Below are 13,375 nucleotides of genomic sequence, written 5' to 3'. Positions count from 1 at the left end.
ATTCATGGGGGAAAAATCACATGTTTCCTTTGTTTTCCAATAAAGTACAAATTTTCGTTGGATGAAATTGATAGATTTTATTTTGCAGCACATAAGACCATGGACATGCTACAAATACAATTTGAACCTCATAGTAAAAGCTTCACAGGTTGAGATGATTTAATGTTTAATGAAGTATATCCAATTAATATTATTAGATTATAGATTTGATTAAAAACTCAGATGCTGTTGCCTTTCAGGCAATGTCTTCATCATGAATCATTTGCTATGTATTTTCACAGGCATTTAATAAATATTTCCCTTTAAGATAAACTTCGGTATTGTCAGATGAGAAATTTGCAATCACACAGGCTGTGTTCCTTTTTGCCTATTTTTATTTTCTCTAAGGAAAGGTATTTTATGTTTCTTCCTTCAGCCTGGTAATTTAGAAAAATTATAGAGTTAATGCACAGTTGTTTTTCCTACTATTTAAAAAATGCATAGCATTTGGCATTGGTTATGGGAATTGATTAGAAATATCTTGCATAATTTCCAATCATTAATAAGGAGCTCTAGAGATCTCATCTGTTCTGACTCCCCTATGAATGCAGAGGAAAGTGAGCTAAGATGTAGTATTAGGTAATTTGAGCCTGGATCCTCGTTGGTGGGTCTTTGATTTAGACCAAAATCAGCATGCAAAGGCAATGATACAAAGGGACAGCCTAAGCCTTCCCAGCATCTGTTCCATGACCTCAAGGTGCTGCCCTCATCATCTCCCATCCCATGCCTTCTGTTCAGTCTAACTCTGAGGTCTCCAGGCCTCTCCATGACACTGTCTTACTACAAGTGCCTCCCCAACTCTACTCATGTGTTTCCTCAATTTTTTTGTGCTCGTGCTCTAAGTATAGGGCTTTTATACTGGTGTCCCTGAAAATATAGCCATCTACTTAGATCACCAACCAGTCTGACCCTGGTGGCTGGTTTGGTCCCCTATTTGTCCTAACAGTGGAAATCATTCTTCCTCTTATGCTATCTGAACATCATGCTTACCTAGTAGAGGTCCTGCCTTTTAGTGAACACGGAGAAATATACAGCAGTGAAACTGCCCAAGAAAATTTTGCAAGTTTCATGGTGTTCTTAAACTTGTCAGTATTTGCCATCAACCACGGACTATAGAAAGAAGAAGAAATTTTGGATGTTCCTGTTAACTTTTCTGCAGGAGGAACTGTAGAAAATAACTTGGTGAGGGGGGACTTGAAGCTGTCTCTCCTCTACAGAAACAGATCAGAGGAATCTGACCAATAGTCACCTGGGGCACTGCTTAGAGGAAGATGGATTTGCAAATGACAGACTTGAGAAAAAAATAGGAGCCAAGGCTTGCTTGAGAAAATGCAGATAGCTTTTTTCCAGGAACATTAGTCTCTGATTTTAGTTCCACGTTGGGAAGCTGTGGTGCAGCTCTGCTCAGAATAACGTATCAGCTTACATGCAAAGTGGACCAAGCTGAAATCCCTTAAGGTTCAGATATCCTGCCATCCAGGGAGAAGAAGGTGCAGGGGTCCCTGATTTGGACTCTAAATGCTCCAACCTCCCTACAGTCTATATTATAACTATTTTGTTGAGTTCTCTTTTTCTCTGTTTTGGGAGTTAGTATCTCATAAAGGAATGACTGGGCTTCATCCAGCGTTTTTCTGCACATATTAAAGTCACCACAGTAATTGTTTCATAAGTCTTTATTTTGAAATTAGTTTGAGATTCTTAAGACATTGTAAACACAGGCATAGAATTTCTAAGTCCAGCATCCAATTCCCCTTGATAATATTTCTCCTAACCATAGTACATTGTCAAACGCAGGAAATTGATATTGATACTGCATGATTAACTCTGGGGCAGACATAGCCTGCAAGGACATGCAATCATTTTTAGGTGGAAATCTATTCTTTATCTTACCTTACCTTCAACCATCTTCCCACAGTCATTGTTTTTCAAAATGTGACTGTGTGTCCTGGCTTCGTGCAATGTGATTTCAGGAAATCTAAGATACTTTCTTTAAGTAAGACTGAACTCTGTTGTGAAATACTGTCTTTCTGATTTCATCACATCATGTCCAGAGGTAGGGGAACATCTCCTTGGTATTTTTTTCTGTCTCTAACATCCCCAAAACACTCAGCATTTCCCCATAACTATAGAGCAGCACCCAGTAGCAGGACTGTATTTGGCATAAGTTGCATTATGTTAATTTGCTTATTTGTTTTTATAGTGTTCACAGCTAGGGGATCCAAGGGCTAGTCCTGGTGCTGCATGGTGCTCAGGCCCAGTGGTATTCTGGGAACATGTGGTGTCAGAAATTGAATTTCCTGCTTGCATCATTATGGGCATAATCTTGACTATTTGAGTTGAATTGATCCAGAAATACTGTTTTAGTGTTCATTTTTAATAGGAGGAGAGGTGCCTCTTTATATTTATGACAATGACCTATTTTTAATTTTCATTAACATATTTTTATTTAGGCACCAATATCTATAAAGTTGTTGGCAATAGAGTTTCAAGCATACAATGTTCCAACTCTATTCCCATTACCAGTGTCTACACCTTCTGTCAGTATCTCCAGGTTCTCATCTACCCTGAAATCTATCTGCTTGACAGACACATATTTCATCATAAGTATATAGTGGTTTATATACTAGTGGATCTAGTGGTTTAGATATTTAGTGGTTTAGGCATATTTATTTTACATCCCAAAGGAGTTCTAGAATCCCCTATGTTAGCTCTAGACTGTCTCTTCTTTTTTTCTTCCTCTATTTCTCTCCTTGCTCCCATTTCTGTAATGTAGTTTATTTTTTATATTTTATTTAAACACTTTGATTACATACATGATTGTGTTTGGATTTCAGTCACGTAAAGAACACCACCCATCACCAGTGAAACATTCCCATCCCCAATGTCCCAAATCTCCCTCCTCCCCACCCAACCCCCGACTGTACTCCCGACAGGCTTTCTATTTCCCTCATACATTCTCATTATTAGAATAGCTCAAAATGTAGTTATTTCTCTAACTAAACACCTTCCTGTTTGTGGTGAGCTTCGTGAGGTGAGCTGTAACTTCCAGCCCTTCTCTCTTTTGTATCTGAAAATTATTATTGCAAGAATGTCTTTCATTTTTCTTAAAACCTATAGATGAGTGAGACAATTCTGCGTTTTTCTCTCTCTCTCTCTCTCTGACTTATTTCACTCAGCATAATAGATTCCATGTACATCCATGTATAGGAAAATTTCATGACTTCATCTCTCCTGACAGCTGCATAATATTACATTGTGTATATTTACCACAGTTTCTTTAGCCATTCGTTTGTTGATGGGCATCTTGGTTGTTTCCAGAGTCCTGCTATGTTAAATAATGCAATGAATATAGGTGTAAGGAAGGGATTTTTGTATTGTATTTTTGTGTTCCTAGGGTATATTCCAAGGAGTGGTATAGCTGGATCATATGGGAGCTCGATTTCCAGTTTTTGGAGGAATCTCCATATTGCTTTTCATAAAGGTTGAACTAGACGGCATTCCCACCAGCAGTGGATAAGAGTTCCTTTCTCTCCACATCCCCGCCAATACTCACAGTTGGGTTCCACTGGGCTGGCGTAGATTTTCCCACCCTGACATCACAAATAGTACTTCTGTGAAGTACTGCTTATAGCTGGTTTTCACTTTAGGAAGCAGTTCCTTGACGTTCTGGCCCCTTAAATGAGCCTCTAGGAGAGCAAATTTTCTGGGCCTTTTTCAGCCCACTCCCAAGAGGTTCAGGAGACAGAACAGGAGACAAACACACACAGGCAGAACTCACAGTTTCTCACAGTTGGGCCTTACTGGGCCAGTGTACTGTAATGTAGTTGTTATAATCTAGAGTCAAGTGTTTTTTCACCTTTGATTTGTGAGCTATGATAAACATTTGATTTATTATTATTATTATTATTATTTTAGAGGAAAGAAAATAAATTTTATTTAAAAAATCTTTTCCACTATTTTATTTGACATCAAGAAAGAAAAGAAAATATTTTGGGGTACTGAAGTAATAGTACAGCACTTAGAGTATTTGCCTTATATGCAGCTGACCAAGGTTTGATCCCCAACATGCCAGATGGTCCCCCAATCACCACCAGGAGTAATTCCTGAGTGCAGAGCTGAAGTAACTCCTGAGCTTTGTTGAATGTTGCCTCCTCTCCATAAAAGAAAATAAAACATTTCATAAACATGGTAAAATTTAGATTACGGTTGGGTATTTCTAATGGACTAAAGGGTTGGTTACTGCAATATACATTTCACTTAGTTCACCAATGTTCTTGAACTATTAAAACTATAATCAGTAATAATAGTAATTAGTAACAATAATTTATAATAAACTGGCATTTATCATTTACAATTGGCCAGATACTACATTAACATAGTTGCATGCTTTAAGTACAAATTTTCCAATGGTTTTTGAAGTGGATACCAAACATGTTCACATTTTCTTTTTTTAAATAATTATCTTTGGGGCCGGGCGGTGGCTCTGGAGGTAAGGTGCCTGCCTTGCCTGCGCTAGCCTAGGACGGACCGCGGTTCGATCCCCCGGTGCCCCATATGGTCCCCCAAGAAGCCAGGAGCAACTTCTGAGCGCATAGCCAGGAGTAACCCCTGAGCGTCACAGGGTGTGACCCAAAAAACAAAAAAAAAATTATCTTTATTTAAACACTGTGATTACAAATATGATTATAGTTGTATGACTACAGTCATGTAAAGAACACCCCCCTTCACCAGTGCAACATTCCCACCACCAATTTTCCAGATCTCCCTCCTCCCCACCCCACCCCACACCTGTACTTGAGACAGGCTTTCTACTTCCTCATTCATTCACATTGTTATGATAGTTTTCAGTACCTTGTAAATTTTGGATATTAGTCCTTTATCTGATGGGTGAATAATTTCTCCCATTCAGTGGGTGGCCTTTGTATTCTGTACTATCTCCTTTGAGATGCAGAAGCTTCTCAGCTTAACATAGTCCCATCTATTTATCTCTGCATCCACTTGTTCAGAGAGTGCTGTCTCCTCCTTAAAGATGTCTTTAATCTCAATGTCCTGGAGTGTTTCACCTACATGTTGTTCTATATACCTTATAGTTTCAGATCTGCTATCAAGGTCTTTAATCCATTTAGATTTTACCTTTGTACATGGTGTTAGCTGGGGGTCTGAGTTCACTTTTTTGCAAGTGGCTAATCAGTTGTGCCAACTCCACTTGTTGAATAGGCTTTCTTTGCTCCATTTAGGATTTCTTGCTCCTTTGTCAAAAAATAGGTGGTTATATGTCTGAGGAACATTCTCTGAGTACTCAAGCCTATTCCACTGATCTGAGGGTCTGTCTTTATTCCAATACCATTCTGTTTTTAAAACTATTGTTTAGTAATACAGCTTAAAATTGGGGAAAGTGGGGCCGGGCAGTGGCGCTAGAGGTAAGGTGCCTGCCTTGCCTGTGCTAGCCTTGGATGGACTGTGGTTCGATCCCCCAGCATCTCATATGGTCCCCCAAGCCAGGAGCGACTTCTGAGCACATAGCCAGGAGTAACCCCTGAGCGTCACTGGGTGTGGCCTAAAAACCAAAAAAAAAAATGGGGAAATTAATGCCTCCCATATTCTTTTTCCCAAGGAGCGCTTTAGCTATTCGAGGTTGTTTATTGTTCCCAGGATGCTCCCTGGAATGTAATTTCCCATTTTGATCTTGCTGCTTGCAGTATTCTATCTCTATTTGTGGGATTCATCATTGTGACTAGGATGTGTCTTGGGGTGTTTCTCCTGAGGTCTTTTTTAGCTGGTACTCTTCAGGCATGCAGGATTTGGTCACATGTTTTCTTTAGCTCTGGTAGTTTCTCTGTGATGATATTCTTGACTGCTGATTATTCCTGGAGATTTTCTTCTTGGGTTTCTGGGACTCCAATGATTCTAAAGTTGTTTCTGTTAAGCTTATCAAAGACTTCTATTTTCATCTGCTCATATTGTTTGAGTAATTTTTCCATTGTCTGATCATTTGATTTAAGGCTTTTTCCCAATATCTTCTGCTGTGTAAAGTTGTTATGCATCGCATTTCCAGTGCACTAATTCTATCCTCAGCTGCTTTTAACCTGCTGGAAAGCTCATCCATTATGTTCTTCAATTCATCTACTGAGTTTTTCAGACCTGTTACTTGACCTGATATTTCAGTTTGGAATTTTCTGATTTCTATCTTCATATTCTCTTGATTTTTATTAGTGTTCTGATCTATATTTTCTTTGAGTTCTGTGAGCATCCTCCACATTTCTTCTCTAAACTCCATTTCTGAAAGACTGCTTAGGTGGTTGGCTATTGTTGGGTCATCAGAGTTTCCATCTTCATTCTCTATGGCTGATGTTGGTCTGCATAGTTTCCCCATTGTCACGCTTATGCTGTGGGTTTTTTTTTTTTTTGCGTGTTGTGATGGTATTCATTGGCTAGGTGGAGTGCGCGTGAACCATGAACCGAAGTGGAGCAGCTGCACTCCTCTGCTTCAACCCCTTATAGGTGGGCTTAAGGGGGCTAGCAGAATCGGCTTTATCCACAACAATGGCCCAGAGAGACTCATCTCAGCCAAGGCACGCCCTCAGGGGATGAATTCCAGAGACTATCAAAGTTCCCAGGTTGAAGCAAGCCGGGAGAAAGCCCCAAAATGTCTGCCAAGCCTAAGGGGCCCATCCGTCAGCTTTATCCACAACTCTGGCCCAGAAAGACTCACCTCAGCCGAGGCAAGCCATCAGGGAATGAATGCCGGAGAAGATCAAAGTTCCCAGGTTGAAGCAAGCTGGGGGAAGCCCCAAAATGTCTGCCGAGCCTGGAAAGACTCTCCTCAGCCAAGGCAAGCCGTCAGGGGATGAATCTTATTATTATCATTATTTTGTTTTTTTTTTTTTGGCCACACCTCATGATGCTCAGGGGTTACTCCTGGCTATGCGCTCAGAAATTGTTCCAGGCTTGGGGGATGCCAGGGGATTAAACTGCGGTTCATCCTAGGCTAGCATGTGCAAGGCAGACACCTTACTACTTGTGCCACCACTGCAGTCCCTGATTTATTATTTTTAACAAAAATTTAATACAATTCTTTGGGACAGAACTAGATATTGAACTCAGGACCCCACACAAGTGAGGTATGCATTTTACTGTAACTGTTTTACATCTCTGTCCTCTAGTACAACTTTTTGGACCCTTTCAAATGGTACTCAAGGCATCTTGAAGGCCACTTCTAGTAGCTCTTGGATAACCAGTTCTGTTTGGCTTTGCAGTGCTGGAAATTATTAAGACATTTAGTGGTGCTCAGAGTTTATATACAGTGATTCCTAGATGGCAATGTGCTTTTGAGAGTAAACTGGGTTGGACTCATTAAAATCTGTGCCTTAATTTCTGTGCTAACTTTCTAGCCACCTGATAAAGTTCTTGTTTGTTTTTTGGGGGGAGGTAGTATCTAACTGTGCCCAGAACTTACTTTTTGATCTTTACTCTGGGCTTTACCTGGTTGTGCTCAGGGACCACATGGGCTACACAGGATTGAACCCTTACTGGTAATGTGATAGACAAGTGCTTTACCCAGTGTGGTATTACTTATCTACATAAATCCCATACAATAAAAATGAGTTATTTGAGAAATATATGAATAAACTAATGCACGAGAAAAAAAGAAGCAGCAGTTTTTGGGAAGGGAGTATGCCCTGGTTTTGATGCAGGGGCTACTAGTTCTTTTTTATTGAGCAAACTTCATGAGGACCCAAGTGGAGGAAGAGAATTGACATGAAGAAAATACCTATTAGAATGAAGGTCTAATGCCCCTATGCTGTGAATATCTCAGACTTATAGCAGAACTCAGTCTGGACAAGGTCACTCTTTGTACATAAGCTCTCTAAGTGTGATGATTTCCTGATACTGGGTCAAAAAACCCAGTATTCTTAACTTCTCTATCTTGGGGAGAAAAGGCTTTTTCTGAAACCCACCCTTTTCCCAGATTCATTTTATGGTGACCCATCCTATGGACAACCCAGGTTTTTGGATTTAAGGCACTTATCCTGAATCCTTGACATGGAATAGAAGTGCAAGGCTGGAATTTGCAGGAGATGCAAAATAATTGTGTAGTTGGGAAATGAAGAAATTGAAGGGTGATGAATTGGTGACTTGTACTTTGTTGTTATTCATTTTTTACTTTATAAACTATATTTTATTATGTTTAACAATTAATTTATTTAAGCACCATGGTTACAGAAATGTTCGTTGTTGGGTTACAAATATTGAATGTACACCACCCTCCATTAATGTAACTTTTCTGCCACCAATGTTCCCCATTTCCACCACTATCCCCACCAATCTTAAGGACAGCCATTCTATTGCTCTCTCTCACTTCATTGTCATGTTAGTTGCCAGTGAAGTTTGAGCTTCAACTGCACTCACCAGTTTTTGTGATGTTTCTTCTCATAGGCTGGCCTTTCTGACCTTTATCTTTATTGTCCCTGGGTATTATTGTATTATTACCATATGGTATTTTATTTTTCTAATATCCCACAAATGAGTGAGACTATTCTATGTCTAACCCCCTCCCTGCTGATCAAAATCAAAGTGGTCAAAGATCCACTTGAAGAATCTGTTTCATGTGGTCAGCTCAGCTGCAGGCAGTGACTCTCTATCTCTAGCAGCATGAATCCAAAAAAATGCAGGATAGGAACACTTCAAAATCAAAAATTAAGGTGTTAAAGTGATATAAAAAGGTTTATAAATATTATAACATTGACAAGCACACAAATATCTATGAATATACATATGATCAGTGTCCTTGATTGGCTACAGCTGGATGAGGCCTCTCATAAAGCACCTTCTGCAGAAAGGCAGTGGCCTCGAGCATCTGGGACTCTGTTCTCAATTTTAGGTTTGATCTTTTTCACTGCCTGATTATGTTTTACCTGAGGAGGCCTCAGCTGAGCGAGAACGAAGGTTGGATCTGGATGGAGATTGAGAGCATAGTAACTGCTCTGCACTGGTATACCCCCTGGCCTGGTTATGTTAGAAGCTTCTAGACCTTTCTGTCCTTTCATGATATCAAACTTCACAATCTCGCCTCTCCAACAATGCACAAAGACTTCTTGGGGTTGTTTCTCTTAATAGCTTTCTGGTGAACAAAACATCCTCTTTAGTGTCATTTCTGTTAATGAATCCATAGTCATTTAGAACATTGAGCTATTTAACAATACCGGACTGGGATTTTCAGCACTGGCTTATTCATTTCAGCATCACTTATCCCACAAGTCCTATACCAACCCTGAAAGCATCTTTTATTTATTTATTTATTTATTTATTTATTTATTTATTTATTTATTTATTTATTTATTTATTTATTTATTTATTTATTTTAATTTTATTTTGACCAAAGTGGATTACAAATTTTTCACAGTAATTTTTTAGGTACATAGTGATATTGAATCAGGGGCATTCCAACCACCAATGTTGTCCTCCCTCCATCCCTGTTCACAGCATGCATCCCATATTCTCCTCCTTTATCCCCCAGGTTGCTAGTATAAGTCCCCTCTGTGTCTAGCATGTTGTAGATTGGGTGTCAATTCTGTTGTCATTGGCTTTGGATTTGGTGTTTAAATTCTGATCATTTTATTATTTCTACTTATTGTTCATATGACTGTCTGGTCTTTGTACCCTCAGTGAGTCTTGTATATCCTCCACACATTGGTCAGACACATTTAATGCAATTTTGCTTATCCCACCAAGTTCAGTACTGGCCATAGGAAAAATTTTTGAATAAGAATTCTTCACTACTGTATACTGCACACACTTGTCAGACATCATTAATGCATTCCACTTATCCTGCCAGGTCCAGTACCAGCCTTAGGAAAGTCTTTTGAGTAAGAACTCTTCACAACTAAAAGTACTTTTTCCTTTTTGGGATATGTTCATGAATTTTTAACAGATATGCCATGTTTGGTTCATCTTGAAAAACATATTTGTAAATACCCCAGAGCAGCATGAAGCAACTCATAAGTGGGGTTATGTAAGTTAAAGCTCCAGTTGAGGGGCTGACATGGCTGTACCAGTTTTGTTATTCGGTACCCTGAAATTTTTATTACTCCACTCACTCTTTTGAAGATGTCATGTCCCTGTTCAGGTGCCAATATGTGGGGTCTCAGCTTGCAGTTTTGCACAAGCAATCAGATAGTATCACCGGAAAAAGTATATTTCAGACAGGGGTGGTCAAGCGTCATCTTGGAGCCAGCCAAGTTTCTCTTTTTCTCTGCCTCTTTCCCTGCCACTTTTATTAGCCAGTTTAACACAAATCACCTCAGGGTCAAGGTTTTCAGAATTAAGGGTACTTGTGCTAATTAAATACTCAAAAAAAGTGAAGTGAAAAAGTAAAGTGATTTTTACAGATGTATGGCAACAAGAGCAGTTTCTTATTCCAGACAACATACAGCCAAAGCTTGTCAATCAAGACACCTCTTTCTACCTGAGGATGAGAGGTCTCAAAATTCCCCATCGGGAAAATGTCAGTTCTTTCAGTTCTAGCGGGGAGAACACACTCAGGTACCCTAGCTGAAGAATCCCCACCAGCACTTGATTACAAGTGGGGAGTGACTGGCTAGACTTTACACTACAAGGAGTTTGATCAATGATGAAGAAAAATGTTTCCTTATACCCCCGGCTAGCCCTGAAAGGTACCATAGTATAGTTCATACTCCATGGAAAGCTCAGAAAGTGTGAAAAAGTGGCACTAACCACCATAGAATGTAGCTGTAATGGTGAAGGGTTAGCTGGGCATGAATGGCATGGATAGATGAGAATACCAAAGCAGACATTCTACTAGAGATGGAACCCAGAGAGCTGTGAACCTGAAGCATGAGAGTGGGGAATTAGAGACACCACTTCAAAAGCACAGGGTAGCATCACATTGCTAATAGTGAGTGTGAGATTCTCTCTGAAGCCAAGACAGGCAGGAGAAGTGCTCAATCAGGACACAAGCCATGACAAAAAATCTGAGTGACAGACTTTGTAATAAGAGACCATGTAACAAAAACCCTTGAACACATGAATATCAATTGGGGATCCAGTTGGAACAGCTGAAGAGACTCCTCTTAAGGGTGAACTTATAGAAAAGTAATAGACACATGGTACCTACCCTAAGGGATAAATGGCTGGGTCAAGGATAGTCTCCCTTTTGGTGGCCCTCAAAAAATCCATGCTTCAGAGAAGAGAAAAAACTGTGTTTCCATGGGCAGGGCAGGGCTTGATGGTTTCAAAAGGAATCTTCCTCATCCAGTGATGGTTCATGATAATGATGAAGCCCCTAGAATCCCTTTTACTGAAATGAGTGGAGCTATCGGTTTTATACTTTGAGAGAACTTAAGCATCTCTTGGATATATGTTTTTCTTAGTAGAAATGCTTCCTTATTAATTTCATATATGGCTGGTCATCACCTTAAAATGGAAAATTCTTGGAATAGCTAAAGGTATTAGAGAAAGGAGTAACTGGTGCTGCTCCCAGGAAATTCAGGGGGAATTTGGAAAACTTCTAGGTCTTGGAAGCTGTGCCTGGCAGGTTCTTGGGCTCCAATATCTCAGAATTCTTAGGGACTAGGATCTTACTTGCTTTATTATCCTGTGACTTCACTGCAAGACTAATTTGGGCCCACCTATGAGCCATGGTGAAATGGGCTTTCAGTTCTTCCTGTTCTTGTGGTTCTTTGATGCAGCCTGAGAAGTGATCTGATCCATGTACAGTGCTGGTGGGAGTGGTGAGAAAAGTTTGAGTCTACTACTAAAATCTTTCTGGGGGAATTCCCTTCTTCTGGAAATTTGTCTTTCGGGATTTTGGCAGATTGACAGATTTCTAACTGTCAGTTCTAGCACAGGGATTAATATTCTAGCAATGAGCTCTTTAGCCAAGCACCTTTGGGGTTAATATCAAATTTTTGGGCTCCTCCACTCCAGAAGGCAAGTTCATTCTCCCATTTTGACTCCAGAAGGGCCTTTGCAACTCGTGACATCCATAATTGTTGATATGACATTCGGAAATTTTTAAAGCCAGCTGGTACCTCCAGCCTTCTGAGCTGTTACTTCCAGCTAGTGTCACTAGGTCAGCCAGATTGGTGCCGCATGGAGCAGATGAGTTCTCTAGCCCATCCCCAACTGATCCCTAATCTGCAAAAATTAGGAGGGAAAATAAGATGATATTTAATAAAGTCTATAAGCTTGGAGTAATTTGTTATGCATCAATAAGCAGCAAGAAGTAGCAAGTGACTTCACTAAGAGATACAGGGTGGAGTGGGGCTCCTCATTTGGCAGAACTGCACCTCTCCAAGGACCTGGGTCTTGGCAGGCTTTGTCCTTGGCAGAACAGTCACGGGGAGTTGGAGAGGCATAACCATTGCCTTCCAGCCTTTGTGTCCTGCCTCTTGGCATCCCAGGCACCTGCCAAAGCCTCCATGGGAATCCATGCTATCTCATTCATCTCTATCATCCACGCACCTGGTCTGGCATTTCTCCCACAGAAGGTGTGCATGCGCTGTGGCAAGAATGAAAGGATGGAACTATGAACACATGCCTGATAGGCTATGCTTTCCTCAACCACAGCAGTGAACACTGAACTTCCATGTGCTAACTGAACCAAAAGGTAAGAACTGGAGGAAGAGGTAAGAAAGAAAGACATGTGGGATAAATAGCAGTAAGTCTCCTGGTTCAAGAGGTGGGGTTGGTCAAATACTTGCTTTGCATGTGTGATCTCTTGCATTCAATCTCTGCCAACATAGATAAAAAATATCCAAAAATGTGGAAGACAATAAGCAAAAGTAGTAGAAGGGAGTAGGCAATATTATGGGTACAACAGCCACAAAAGAACCAGGATGTTTTTTTGGAGAGAAAATGTCCATGGCTTTTGTGAGATACCAGTGTCACCAGCCTGGCCATGGTGAATGATTTGGACAAATTCAAGCTTGTGCTGAGGAAACCAGGAATTATGTTCCAGGATCTGTTCAGTTATCAAAATGTTTTGGCATTTTTTTAAAGTTGATATGATGAAGTTCAAGGAAGATCAGTTTATATTTAAGGTGCTCTGATAGTGATGAGTTGGTGATAAATAGAAGGTAGGGAAATCTAGAGCAAGCAGTGTTTAAAAGTAAAGAGAGAACCCAGAACCTCCAAATCATTGCTTTTTTTATGGGTTGGTGACCAGGACAGGAGCATGGTGAAATGCTATATTTTGCCAAAGAACCATTTAAGGTCTCAGCAAAAGTTAATTTTTCTATATATAATTTAAAAAAATTAATCAATTTTATTTTTAGAGCGATTTTAAGTTTATAGAAGAACCAATTTGGAAGTAAAC

This window comes from Suncus etruscus, chromosome 12, assembly GCF_024139225.1.
Source record: "Suncus etruscus isolate mSunEtr1 chromosome 12, mSunEtr1.pri.cur, whole genome shotgun sequence".
NCBI lineage: Eukaryota > Metazoa > Chordata > Mammalia > Eulipotyphla > Soricidae > Suncus > Suncus etruscus.
The sequence above is the reverse complement of the archived record's forward strand: the minus strand, read 5'-3'. Positions refer to the sequence as shown.